This window comes from Balaenoptera musculus, chromosome 20 (assembly GCF_009873245.2).
Source record: "Balaenoptera musculus isolate JJ_BM4_2016_0621 chromosome 20, mBalMus1.pri.v3, whole genome shotgun sequence".
NCBI classification, from domain to species: Eukaryota; Metazoa; Chordata; class Mammalia; order Artiodactyla; family Balaenopteridae; genus Balaenoptera; species Balaenoptera musculus.
In genome coordinates, this window is record NC_045804.1 from 44448325 (window position 1) to 44461944 (window position 13620).

Genomic DNA, 13620 nt, shown 5'->3' on the forward strand with positions numbered 1-13620 from the left:
TGTTGTGGTTGGGAAAGATGCTTGATAATAATATAATAATAATATTTATATATGAATGATTATTTTATCTTACTTATTATTTTTTGGCTGCATTGCGTCTTCATTGCTGCATGCGGGCTTTCTCTCTAGTTTCAGCGAGCGGGGACTACTCTTCATTGTGGTGTGTGGGCTTCTCATTGCGGTGGCTTCTCTTGTTGCAGAGCACGGGCTCTAGGCGCGCGGGCTTCAGTAGTTGCAGCACGTGGGCTCAGTAGTTGCAGTGCGCAGGCTCTAGGGCACGTGGGCTTAGCAGTTGGGGCGCACAGGCTTAGTTGCTCTGTTGCATGTGGGATCTTCCTGAACCAGGGATCGAACCCATGTCCCCTGCATTGGCAGGTAGATTCTTGACCACTGCACCACCAGGGAAGTCCCCTGAATGATTATTTTAAATTGATGATCTCAAGTTTGAATGCATTCTAACAACCCTGCATTTGTATTCCCCTCCTCCCCACATTCAGTGTTTTTGATATCATATTTTACATCCTTTTCTTTTTGTATCCCTTAATTACTTATTGAGGATATAGATGATTTTACTACCTTTGTTTTTTAACCTTCCTACTAGCTTTTATAAGTAACTGATCTAGCTTTACAGTATGTTTGCCTTTACCAATGAGATTTTTACATTCATAATTTTTCTATTTATAGTTGTGGTCTTTTCCACTTAGAAAAGTCCCCATAACATTTCTTGTAAAGCCAGTTTAATGGTGCTCAACTCTTAGGTTTTGCTTGTCTCTAAAATGCTTTGTCTCTCTTTCAAATCTGAATTATATTCTTGCTGGATAGAGTATTCTTATTTGTAGGTTCTTTCCTTTTATTACTTTAAATATATGGTGCCACTCCGTTCTGCACTGCAAAATTTCTGCTGAAAAGTCAGCTGACAGTCTGGTAGGAGTTTGCTTGTACGGAGTTTGCTTATACATAGCTAGTTGCTTTTCCCTTGCTGCTTTTAAGATTCTCTGTTTACCTTTAATTTTTACCATTTTAATTAGAATGTGTCTTGGTGTGGACCGCTTTGTGTTTATTTTCTTTGGGACACTCTCTGCTTCCTGGACCTGCGTCTGTTCTCCAGGTTAGGGAGGTTTTCAGCTATTATGTCTTCATATATGTTCTCTGTCCCTTTCTCTCTCTCTTTTCCTTCTGGGACCCCTATAATACAAATGTTAGTAAGCTTGCTGTTACCCCAGAGGTCTCTTAAACTGTCCCCCCCCCCTTTTTTTTAATTCTTTTTTTCTGTTTAGCTTTGGTGATTTCCACTACTCTGTATTCCAGTTTGCTGATCCATTCCTCTGTATCATCTAATCTACTGTTGATTCCTTTTAGTCTATTTTTTATTTCAGTTATTGTGTTCTTCAGCTAGGTTCTTCGTTATGTTTTCTAACTCTTTGTTAAACTTTTCACTGTGTTCATCCATTTTTCTCCCAAGTGTTGAGCATCTTTAAGATCATTACCTTGAACTCTTTATTGGGTAAATTGCCTACTTCCATTTCACTTAGTTCTTCTAGGGTTTTATCTTGTTCCTTCATGTGGACCATATTCCTTTGTTGCCTCATTTTGCCTAATTCACTGTGTTTATTTGTATGTATTAGGTAGGTTGATTATGTTTCCCAATCTTGGAGGAGTGCTTTATGTAGAAGATATCCTATTGGGCTCAGCAGTACACTCCCCTCTGGTCACCAGAGCTATATGATCTAGGGGTGCCCCCTATTTTGTCTGAGCAGACTCTTCTGTAGTGCTGGGGCCAACTACTATAGGTGCAGTGGTAGGCGGGGCTGATTTCCAGCCCAGTTGGTTGCCAGTCCTTGCCTTGTGTGGAAGCTGCCTGATGCTGGTGGGCCGGAGCTGGATCTTGGTACAGCTGGCTGTGCAGCCCAGGGAGTCCCGGGACTGGTGCTGGCTTGCTTGTTGAAGGTGTCCCAGGGCTGGTGCTGGTCTGTTGGTTGGCTGGCGGTGGGGGAACCAGGAGTAGAGCTGCCTGGCTGGTGTGTGGATAAGTCCTAGGCACTAATAAGCTGGAGGGAAGACTCCCAAAAGGTGCTTGTCAGCCCCAGTGTCTTTGTGGTAGACCAAGTTCCCAAAAATGGATGTTGAACCATTCTTGTGACCCTGGGATGAATCCAACTTGATCATGGTGTGTGGTCTTTTTTATGTGTTGTCGAATTTGGTTTGCTGAAATTTTGTTGAGAATGTTTGCATCTATGTTCATCGAAGATGTTAGCCTGTAATTTTCTTTTTTGGTAGTGTCTTTGTCTGGTTTTGGTATCAGGTTGATGGTGGCTTCACAGAATGACTATTAGAGTGTTCCCTCCTAATCAGTCTTTTGGAAGAGTTTGAGAAGGATTGGTATAACTTCTGCTTTGTATGTTTGGTAGAATTCCCCAGTGAAGACATCTGGTCCATGACTTCTGTTTGCAGGGAGATTTTTTTTTTATGTTACAGATTCTATTTCACTTCTAGTGAGCAGTCTATTCAAATTATCTGTTTCTTCTCGATTCAGTTTTGGTGTGCCATATGTTTCTAGAAACTTGTCCATTTCTTCCATGTTGTCCAATTTGTTGGCATATAATTGCTCATAATATTCTCTCTCTCTTTTTTTTTTTTTGTATTTCTGTGGTATCTGTTGTTATTTCTCCTCTCTCATTTCTTATTTTGTTTATTTGGGTCCTCTCACTTTTCTTCTTGGTGAACCTGGCCAGAAGTTTGTCGATTTTGATTACCCTTTTTAAAAAAACAGCTTTTGGTTTTATTGATTTTTTTTTTTTCCTAGACTTTAAAATCTCTATTTTATTTATTTTCTCTCTGATCTTTATTATTTCCTTCCTTCTTTAGGTGTTGTTTGTTCTTCTTTTTCTAATTCTTTTAGGTGGTAGATTAGGTTCTTTATTTGAGACTTTTCTTGTTTTTTGAGGAAGGCCAGTATCGCCTTGAACTTCTCTTAGGACTGCTTTTGCTGCATCCCATAGATTTTGTATGGTTGTGTTTTCATTGTCATTTGTCTCAAGTTATTTTTTAATTTCCTCTTTGATTTCATTATTGACCCTTTGTTTTTTAGTAGCATGTTGCTTAGTCTGCATGTAATCATTTTTTTCACATTTCTCTTTCTGTGGCTGATTTCGAGTTTCATTCTGTTGTGGTCAGAATAGATGCTTGAAATAATTTCTGTCCTCTTAAATTTGTTGAGGCTTGTCTTGTGTCCCTATGTGTGGTCTATCCTAGAAAATGTTCCACGTGAGCTTGAAAAGAATATGTATTCTGAGGTTTTTTGGATGTAATGTCCTGAAAATATCTATTAATTCTGTTTGTTCTGTTGTGTCATCCAGGATCTCTGTTGCCTTATTGATTCTGTCTGGAAGATCTGTCCATTGATGTCAGTGGGGTGTTAAAGTCTCCTGCTATTATTGTATTCCAGTCAGTTTCTCCCTTTATGTCTGTATTTGTTTTATGTATTTAGGTGCTCCTATATTGGGTGCATATATGTTAACAAGTGTAATATACTCTCTCTGTATTGATATTTTTATCATTATATAGTGTCCTTCTTTATCTTTATGGCCTTTGTTTAAAGTCTGTTTTGTCTGATATGAGTATTGCTATCCGTGCTTTCTTATCATTTCCATTTGCATGAAATATCTTTTTCCATCCCCTCACTTTCTATTTTTTTTTCTTTTAAAGTTAGCCTTTATTTCTTAAGCTGGTGGTGGATACACTGGTATTCATTCTGTTGTTGTTGTTTTTTTGGTTTTTTTGGCCACACAGCACGCGGGATCTTAGTTCCCCGACCAGGTATCGAACCCGTGCCCCCTGCAGTGGAAGCTCAGAGTCTTAACCACAGGACTGCCAGGGAAGTCCCCATCCCCTCACGTTCAATCTGTGTGTGTTCTTTGCTCTAAAGTAGGTCTCCTGTAGGCAGCATATTGTAGGCTCTTGTTTTATTATCCAATCTGCCCTATGTCTTTTGATTGGAGCATTTAATCCATTGATATTTAAGGTAATTATTGATAGATATATTAATTGTCATTTTAAACCTTGTTTTCCAGTTGATTTTGTATTTCTTCTTTGTTTCTTTTTCTCTTTGTTTTTCCTTTTGTGATTTGATGGTGTTCTTTTCTGTCATGCTTGAGTTCTCTTCTTTTTGGTGTTTGTGAATCTACTGTTTGTTTTTTATTTGTGCTTACCCTGTTTTTCAAGTATGTTAAGCCAATACTATATCTACTTGCTTTAGCTGGTAGCCATATAGGCTAAAGCACGTTCTTAAAAAAAAAAATCTGCATTTTCTTCCTCCCCTCCCCCACATTTAATGATTTTGATGTCCTCTTTTATACCGTTGTTATCCTTTTGCTGTTCATTGTAGTTATGATCACTTTTACAAAACGGTTTTATTTTTTGTTTTTTTTAATCTATGTTTTGGTTTATTCAAATGAAATACTTTCCAATTGTGATTTTCTCTTTCCTATAGATTCTTCTTTTCTATTTAGAGAAGACCTTTCAATTTTTCTTTTAGGATAGGTTTAGTATTGCTGTATTCTTTTAGTTTTTGCTTGTCTGAGAAATTGTTGATTTCTCCTTCTATTCTAAATTATAATCTTGATGGGTAGAGTATCCTAGTTTGCAGGTTTTTCCCTTTCAGGGCTTTGAGTATTTCTTGCCTGTAGCTTTTCTGTAGAGACATCAGCTGATAGATATGGGGGTTCCCTTGTAGCTAACTCTTTGTTTTTCTTTTGCTGCCTTTAGAATCCTTTCTTTAACTTTTGCCATTTTAATTATAATATATCTTGGTATAGGTCTTTTTGGGTTCATCTTGTTTTGGATCCTCTGTGCTTCCCGTACCTGGGTATCTGTTTCTTACTTTAGGTTTGGGAAGTTTTCAGTCACAATTTCTTCAAGTACATTTTCGATCCCCATTTCTCTTTCTTCTCCTTCTGGGATCCCTATTATGTGTAGATAGGCTCACATTGTATTATCCCATAGGTCTAACATATTGCTTTCTTTTTTTTTTCATTTGTCTTCTGTCTGCTGTTCTGATTGGATGATTTCCATTATTCTATCTTCTAGATCACTTATTCATTCTTTTGATTGCTGTTCTTTGCCTTTAGCTCAGCTTTCGTCTCAGCAAATGAGTTTTCTAATTTTAATTGGCTCCTCTTTATAGTTTCTAATTCCTTGTTACAGTGGTTGGCATTTTTATCAATAGCTTTCTTAATTCCTTCAGTATTTTTATTACTTCCTTTTTAAACTCAGGATCTCATAGACTGGAGAGGTCTGTTTTTGTTTTTGTTTTTTAATTTAATTAATTAATTAATTTACTTACTTATTTGGCTGTGTTGGGTCTTCTTTGCTGTGCGCGGGCTTTCTCTAGTTGTGGCGAGTGGGGGCTACTCTTCGTTGCAGTGCGCGGGCTTCTCATTGCGGTGCCTTCTCGTTGTGGAGCATGGGCTCTAGACGCGCGTGCTTCAGTAGTTGTGGCACGCAGGCTCAGTAGTTGTGGCTTGTGGGCTCTAGAGCGCAGGCTCAGTAGTTGTGCATGGGCTTAGTTGCTCCGCGGCATGTGGGATCTTCCTGGACCAGGGCTTGAACCCATGTCCCCTGCATTGGCAGGCAGATTCTTAACCATTGTGCCACCAGGGAAGTCCTGAGAGGTCTGTATTATTGCTTGTTCTTTCAGGAGATTTTTTCTTGTTCTTTTAATTGGGAGTGGTTCCTCTGCTTCTTTGTTTTACTTATATTTCTCTGACTCTGTGCATTTAGGAGAAACCCTTATCTACTGTGGTCTTGAAGGGCTGTTTTTATGTGGGAGCATCCTTGTGTAGCCTGTGTGAGTCTGATATTTTTGGTGCAAGGACTGTTTTTAATATGGATGCCTGCCACGTCTTTCTTCAGTGTGTGGTGGCTTTTTTCCTCTTGATAGGAGGTGTGATTGGTGTTGTGGTGAGCAGATAACCTGCACTGGATGTTGAGTGGGGCCGCCTGTTTGCTCTATAATTGTCACAGCCCTTTCGGGGGTAAGGTCTGCTCCCCAGTTGTTGTAGTAGAAGCCTCCAGATCGGTTTCTGAGCTGTGATGTGAGGTAGGTGGTACTGGAGCACCTCTGCTGGGAGAGGAGCCACTGAGTATTCCTCTACAGGAGCTGTCCACCAGGAAGTGCACTCTGTGGTGTTGCCTGTCACGCTGTGTGCACTCACAAAGTACACTGTTGTTGGCACTACCTTCGGCCCTGCCTCAGTCAAGGGAATGCAGGCAGTCAGCCTGGATATCCCTCAGGCTCTGTGCTCACAAAGCCAGTAGGGCAGATCTACTGAAGTCAGGCACCTGGACGTTCCACGGGGGCTACAGAATCAGCCCAGGTCCTGGCCCTGCCTCTGCATGCCTGTGCCCGCAAAGCCTGTAGCTGCTAACGCCAGACCACCCCAGCCTTGGAAGCAACAGTAATCCACTGGGATGTCCCACAGGCACAGAGCTTACAAAGCTGCCAGTAGCTGTGTAAATCCACCAGTCTCACAGCCCCTGAGGGTAGGCTCAGATTTCAGCCCCACTTCTGCATGTGGACAGCCCACCAGCACAGAGGTGGTAGAGGTGGAGCCACATTGACTGTGAGCTCAGGTGAGCTCTTGGAGAATGAGGCTGCTATGATGGGGCCCCGCCCCTCCCTTTACATGTGTGTTTAACTATGTGGCTTCTGTTGTGGCCCCAGGCTCTATCCTGCGCACACCCCCGGTTGCAGCCCAGAGCACCCTCCAGCTCCTTCCGGCTATCTCCACACAGCCAACCCCAGCCCTTTCCCCAGGTCTGTCCACTGAAGCCCAAGTTGCAGCACTCAGCCCCTGCATGCACTAGCAGATGTGCATCTCGGTCTGGGAAGTGCAGCGAGGTGGCCAGGACCATCTGTGCTGGTTTCTCTCTGTTCTGCCTCCCACAGTCTGGTTGCTGCACTCTCCTCTGAGCCTGTGAAGCTCCTTATCTGTCCCAGCTGATCTCCCAACCAGTGAAAGCGGTTCCCAGACTGAGGGAACCTTCCTCTTTCATAGCTCCCTCCCAGGGGCACAGGTCCCATCCTGATGCCTTTTTTTTTTTCCCTTCATTCTACTCTGTTACATGGTGCTCTTGCAGCTTTAGTTGTATTAGATCTTCTGCCAGTGTTCAGTAGGTATTCTGTGAGAATTCTTCCACATGTAGATGTATTTTTGATGTATTTGTGGGAGGAGGTGTGCTCCACGTCCTTCTCTTCTGCCGTCTTTATCTCGAGAAGCAGTTTTCTTAATGTCCAAGAAAGAAGTTAGGAGTAAGGAAATGAGGAAGGCTAGAAATAACCCTGTTGTATGTTGGATTGGAATTGGAGGTATCAGTAGGAACTCCTCACACACTCTCTCTCTCTCTCTCTCATGTACACACAGATATACACATATTTACAAAGGTTAAAAATTTCTTTTATTAAATGTAGAAGGACTAAGGGAAATAATTGTTGCAGCCAAGATCCATTAGTAGATGCTAAAATTAGTAGGTTAAAGTTTGAGATGAAACAGGATATATGCATAATCTCAAGTATAGCCCCAAAGATATTTATTAATTAAAATGGAAAAATCAAGGCATATACCTGGCAGAGACTGCCTTAACCAAGTGATCAAGGTTAGTATCACCAGAAACGTCGACATCATTTATCTCCTTTCTGACATGACACTAAGAAGGACACATCATTCCTGTGGCATTCTCATTTAAAAATCCATAAACAATATAATTATGAGGAAATATCAGGTAAACTCAAGTTAAGGAACATTATACAAAATAACCTGTACTCTTCAAAAGTGTCAAAGACATGAAATACAAGGAAAGATTTAAGAACTTTTGCAAATTTGGAGGAAAGAAAAGCAACATGATAACCAAATATTTTTGCAATATAGGATCCCAGAATAGAGAAAGGTTATTAGTGGACTTCCCTGGTGACGCAGTGGTTAAGAATCTGCCTGCCAGTGCAGGGTACACGGGTTCAATCCCTGGTCCGGGAAGATTCCACATGCCGTGGAGCAACTAAGCCCATGCACCACAACTACTGAGCCTGCACGCCCTAGAGCCCGTGCGCCGCAACGACTGAGCCCACGCACCGCAACTGCTGAAGCCCGTGCTCCACAACAAGAGAAGCCACCACAATGAGAAGCCCGCACACCGCAATGAAGGGTAGCCCCCACTCGCCACAACTAGAGAAAGCCCGTGCACAGCAATGAAGACCCAATGCAGAGAAAGAAAAACAAAAGTTATTAGTGAAAAAATTGGTGAAATTCAAATAAAGCCTATAGTTTAGTTAGTAGTTAATAATTTTACCAGTGTTAATTTCTTAGTTTTGATAATTTTATTATGCAAGATTTTAACATTAGGCAAAAGCTGGGTGAAAGGTATATGGTAACTCTCTGTACTATATTTGCACCGTTCCCTAAGTCTAAAATAATTTCAAAGAAAAAAAATTTTTTTAACTCACTAGTAACCAGAAAGGGACTTTTTCCCAAAAAGTGGGGAGGATGTAAGTTTCTGTTGACTCTTTTTTTTTTTACTTCAGAAAAATAATATACACTTTAGAAATTAAAATTTCCAGGAAATAAAATTGGTAAAGGAATATGTTTTATTATTTTAAAAACTGTAACTTTAAGATTGAGCCAGTGATATACTATTCTGAAGTCATAAAACATCTCTAAGTATTCCTTTCTTAATCTATAGGGGAAAATGCCACTCATTTATTTCTTCTTTGTATAAAAATTGTTTTTTTTCCCCTCAAACAGCAAGTGTTATACAGATGTTTAATATTTTGGCAGTATTATGGGTTTAGTCTTTTTTTATGGGCACCTTAGGAATGAAACTACAATTTATTAATAAATTAATAAATTTAGTAATTTATTAATAATAAAATATTATTTCTCTTGAGAAAATATGGTTCAAATTCTTAACAATTTGAGCTTTTGGTTTATACCCCAATTATAAATTGGAGACAAAAATAATAAAAACTCCATCTATAATTTCACTACCCACGGACAGCTACTGTTAACATTTAGATATATAACTTGTAGAATTTTGTGTACACATGTGTATGTGTGTGTTTCATGTTGCTCACTTTTGTGTAATTTCTGGATTGGACACAAAATAGAGAAGAGGGACCCAGGATATAGATATTTTAGAAACAACCCTTTTTCTATTTTACAGTTTTGTCTGAGTTTATGCTTATACCTTTCCTCTCCAAATACACTAATATAGAGAAATATAGAAAAAGGAAAAATATACATAGAATCTTAGAAATGGGCTCAATAAAAGAACCCCACTGAGAAAATCCCTGAAAAATAGCCATTCAATATGCTGGTAGGATTTTTTTTAATTGATTTTATTTAGTTTAATTCATATATAATAAATATACAGATATTAAATATATAGTTTGATGAAATTAGATAAATTATACAACCAACAGTTCAACATATAAAATGGTGATAGTTGTAGGAATGGATATGAAGAGATAGAGGATGGAATGATTTTTGTTTGAATATACCTCTTTGGATAATAAATACTTTATATACTTAAAAATTAAAATTAATATGTATGGGGGGAGGGTTGTCACTGACATCAAAGGCAAACAGGAACAATGAACCCAACTGTATTTCAGACATAACTACATTGAGGGGAAAAATAGAACTAATATGAGTAACTTTTGTACATAGTATTTTAACTGTATACTCTCAGTCTGGTTGGGAGAGGGAAACTGTAGGCAAATCTTGAACCCTTCTTAATAGACTTCTTTCATATTTGTATGGGTGTGATGGATCTGAAACTATATGGTAAAGGATTGAGCGGGAATTCCTTGGTGGTCCAGTGGTTAGGACTGGGTGTTTTCACTGCCATGGCTGGGGCTCAATCCCTGGTCGGGGAACTAAAATCCTGCAAGCCACGTGGTGTGGCCAAAAAAAAAAAAGAAGAAGGACTGAGTAATGAATAATGTTGATGTTGTTTGGGGTCAGGATCCTAACTGTGAAAATATGGAAAGAAATACGGAAGTGGGAAAGGTAAGGAAGAACCCTGTGGGATTGATTGGATAGGAATTAAGTGTTAATATGAAATAATTATATCTCATATATGTGTGTGTGCATCTCCTAGCTCCATCTGCTGCAAGATTGTATTTGTAATGACACCCAGTAGTAATGAGCACACTTAGCACTCAGATCTTGAATTTAATTCCTAACTAAAAGGAACAAGAACTTATTGGAGGGATGTCTCATTTTGTTGCGGGGGCAGGGAACATAAATGATAAGCCTTAGAAGACCTTGTGCCAGAAAGTTAAAAAGTGCTTTAAAGAAAGAAAAAAAAATGGAGCCTGTCAAAAAGACATTGGAGCCAGCTTGGAGGGGCTCCCACTGGCCAAATCTGGAACAATTTGAACATCAGTATAAAGATAGTAATGGATTATAACCCATTTAATAAAATAGGACTTCATAATTTCCATGATAGATGATGGATGGATGGATGAAAAGGAGGGTCTTTTCCTTATAATAGAATGCCTGACTGATAAATGTGAAGGGAATGGTAGAGGCGGGGGGAGGAAATGAGCATTCTGTAATCATCATAGTGAAGATTGTTTTGGGCTATTATCTTCAGTGTTTGCTAAATCTAAGGGAAAATTTTGATGAGCAGGATGTTTATGTGGTTTTAAAGTATCTCTCCACAGATCCCTTGTTAGATACAAGGTAGGAAACAGTAACTTTAACTATACACATTGGAAAAACACAGACAACACCTTTAGTGGGTGATGAAAATTGGTAACACCAATGAGGAGTGAACACATTGTATACCTCCAGATATGATACCCTGGGAAGGACACAATATCACTCTTATAATATTCTTGCCAGGGGTGTATAATCAGAATCTAATCTTGAAGAAATGTCAGACAAGCACAAATTTAGTTACATTCTCTAAAATACCACTGTGTATTCTTCAAAAATGTCAGTATCATGAAAGACAAAGAGGGGTTATGGAATTGTTCTAGATTAGAGGTGACTAAGTAAGCACAATATGTGTTCCTGAAGGGAGGGAAAAACATGTTTGTGAACATTAAATATTTTTACTTTTTGCTTTTTAAAAACATGAATAAGCAAAAGTCGTATCTCCTTTTAACTTGGTCATTTAATTTTAATCATCATTACTAGTACATTTGGATTTTAATAGTCACGTTTTAGTTTAATTTAGTATTTTAAAATAATAGATTTGCAGATTTCACAGTTAGTACAGTGTTTTCCCCTATATTCTTCATCTAGTTCCCCTAATGTTAATATGTTACATAATCATGGTACATTTATCAAAACTAAGAAATCAACATTGATAGGATACTAGTAACTAAACTATGTACTATATTCTGTGTACTAAATTTTGCCCGTTTTTCCACTGTTTCTTCTCTGTTCTAGAATCTAATCCAGGATCCTTCATTGCATTTAGTGTACCCACTTTTAAATTAAGCTTTGTCTTAGGCCAATTAAGAGTGTAGCTGTTTAATGCAAAACAGTGAAATTAGGTCCTTACCTCATACTATAGAAGAATTAACTCAAAATGGATCAAAACCTCAATGTCACAGTTAAAACTATAAAACTCTTAGAAGAAAACATAGGGGTAAATCTGCATGTCTTTAGTTTTGGCAGAGCATTCTCAGATGTGACACCAAAAGCATGAGCAATAAAAGAAAAAAATAAATTGACCTTAATCAAAAATAAAAACTTCTGTGCTTCAAAGTAGTGAAAAGACAACCTACAGAATAGGAGAAAAAAATTTGTAAATCATATATCTGATAAGGGACTTGTGCCTAGAATATGTAAAGAACTCTTATAACTCAATCAAAAGACAACCCAATTTAAAAATGGGCAAAGGATCTGAATTGACATTTCTCAAAGAAAGATGTACAAATGGCTAAGGAGCACATGAAAAGATTAAATCATTAGTCATGAATCTTGAAAAAAGCCAGTCACAAAAGACCACATATTACATAGTTCCATTTATATGAAATGTCCAGTATGGTCAAGTCTCTAGAGACACGGAAAAGTAGATTAGTTGTTGCTTAGGGCCGAATGGGTTTTTTTTTTTTAATGAAGAAAAGAATCTTATTGTAAAATACACATAAAATTTACCGTTTGACCATTTCTAAATGAACAATTTGGAGTTTCTTTTTGAGGTGATGAAAGTCCTAAAATTGACTGTAATGATGGTTGCATATATCTGTGAATGTTCGAAATGCCACTGAATTGTACACATTAAAATGGGTGAATTGTATGGCATGTAAATTATATCTCAGCTCTTATAAAAGAGCGCAGTATAGCTGTTTAGACATGATTAAAATAAAGAGGTTCATAGATAGATAAGCAGAGAACATTTTGGAAAAATAAATTTGTATTCAAGCAGGACGTCTGTGGATAGATCCGCTTCACCCATTACAATAAGTGGTGCCAGTTTCCTAACCAGTACACTGGTAATTGAAATTGGAATGTGATTAAGTTTCCCAGGGCCCACTTAACTGTCTTTTTTTTTTTTCCCCAAGCCACTCTATTGAGATAAAATTTACATATGTGCTGTCTTTTTTAACAAGTTTTAAAGTATAAATTACATACCATAAGTTCACCAATTTTATGCCTACATTTCAATGATTGTCAGTAAATATAGAGTTTTGCAGCCATCACCATAATCTAATTTAGAACATTTTATCTTTGGGAACTCATTAAAAATCTGAATTGAAGATGAGTTCTTCCAACAGATGATTTGAGGTGGTTCTGACACTTTTAGTGAACCCATTTAAAATATTTTGCAGCTAGTCTCATGTGCCTTCTTAATATATAATCATTTTTTTAACACATGGAAGTTTGGCTTTTCTAGTTAACTGTTGTGGTTCTGTTACATTTTTATTACCTTTTTTCAGAATTACCTCAACAATGTTAAGTAATAATTGTGATAGCATTTTAGCAGTCTTAAGCCTGATTAGCAGTAGTTTACAATAGAGGTGATTTATCATGTTAAGGAATTACCTTTCTAATTTGTGTTTCCTAAGAGTTTGGCCTTCTTTGCAATTGAATACATTTAGAGTTGGGCACTTCTGCATTTTCAGGATTTATTGAGCATTTATAAGTATATATATGTGTGTGTGTGTGTGTTTATTTATTTGTTTGTTTGTTCCCCCTTTAACTTTTAAAAATTGTGGTAAATTATGAGATTTTTTTTCTAGTATTAGAATCTTTTTCATTTCTGTAATTTTATCCAAATGAAAAATTATATATATTAGTGTATTTTATCCAAATTAAAAATTATTTTAATGCTCTATAATATTTTAAAATTTTTATTTAGAGTTTTCTTGTCTATATTTACAAGTGAAATTGATACCTAACTTGCTATTTTGTGCTGTTTGTGAGGTTTTAGTTATTGGGTTATACTGCCTTCTTAAAATTAATGGGCTAGCTTTCCTTTTTTTCCCCCCTTATATCCTGGAAAGTTCACCTGGTAAAACTATTTCCCACTGAAGAGTATTTTATATTTGTTTATTTGTTTGTTTAATACTTGTTTATTGGGCTGCATTGGGTTTTCGTGTGGCAAGTG

General features: G+C 37.7%; 1 protein-coding gene across 4 annotated transcripts in view; it reads left to right on the top strand.

Annotated features, from left to right (window-relative positions):
* TAOK1 (TAO kinase 1) overlaps positions 1 to 13620 on the top strand; it is a 168181-nt gene that overhangs the window by 76906 nt on the left and 77655 nt on the right. The gene's annotated exons all lie outside the window — the stretch shown is intronic.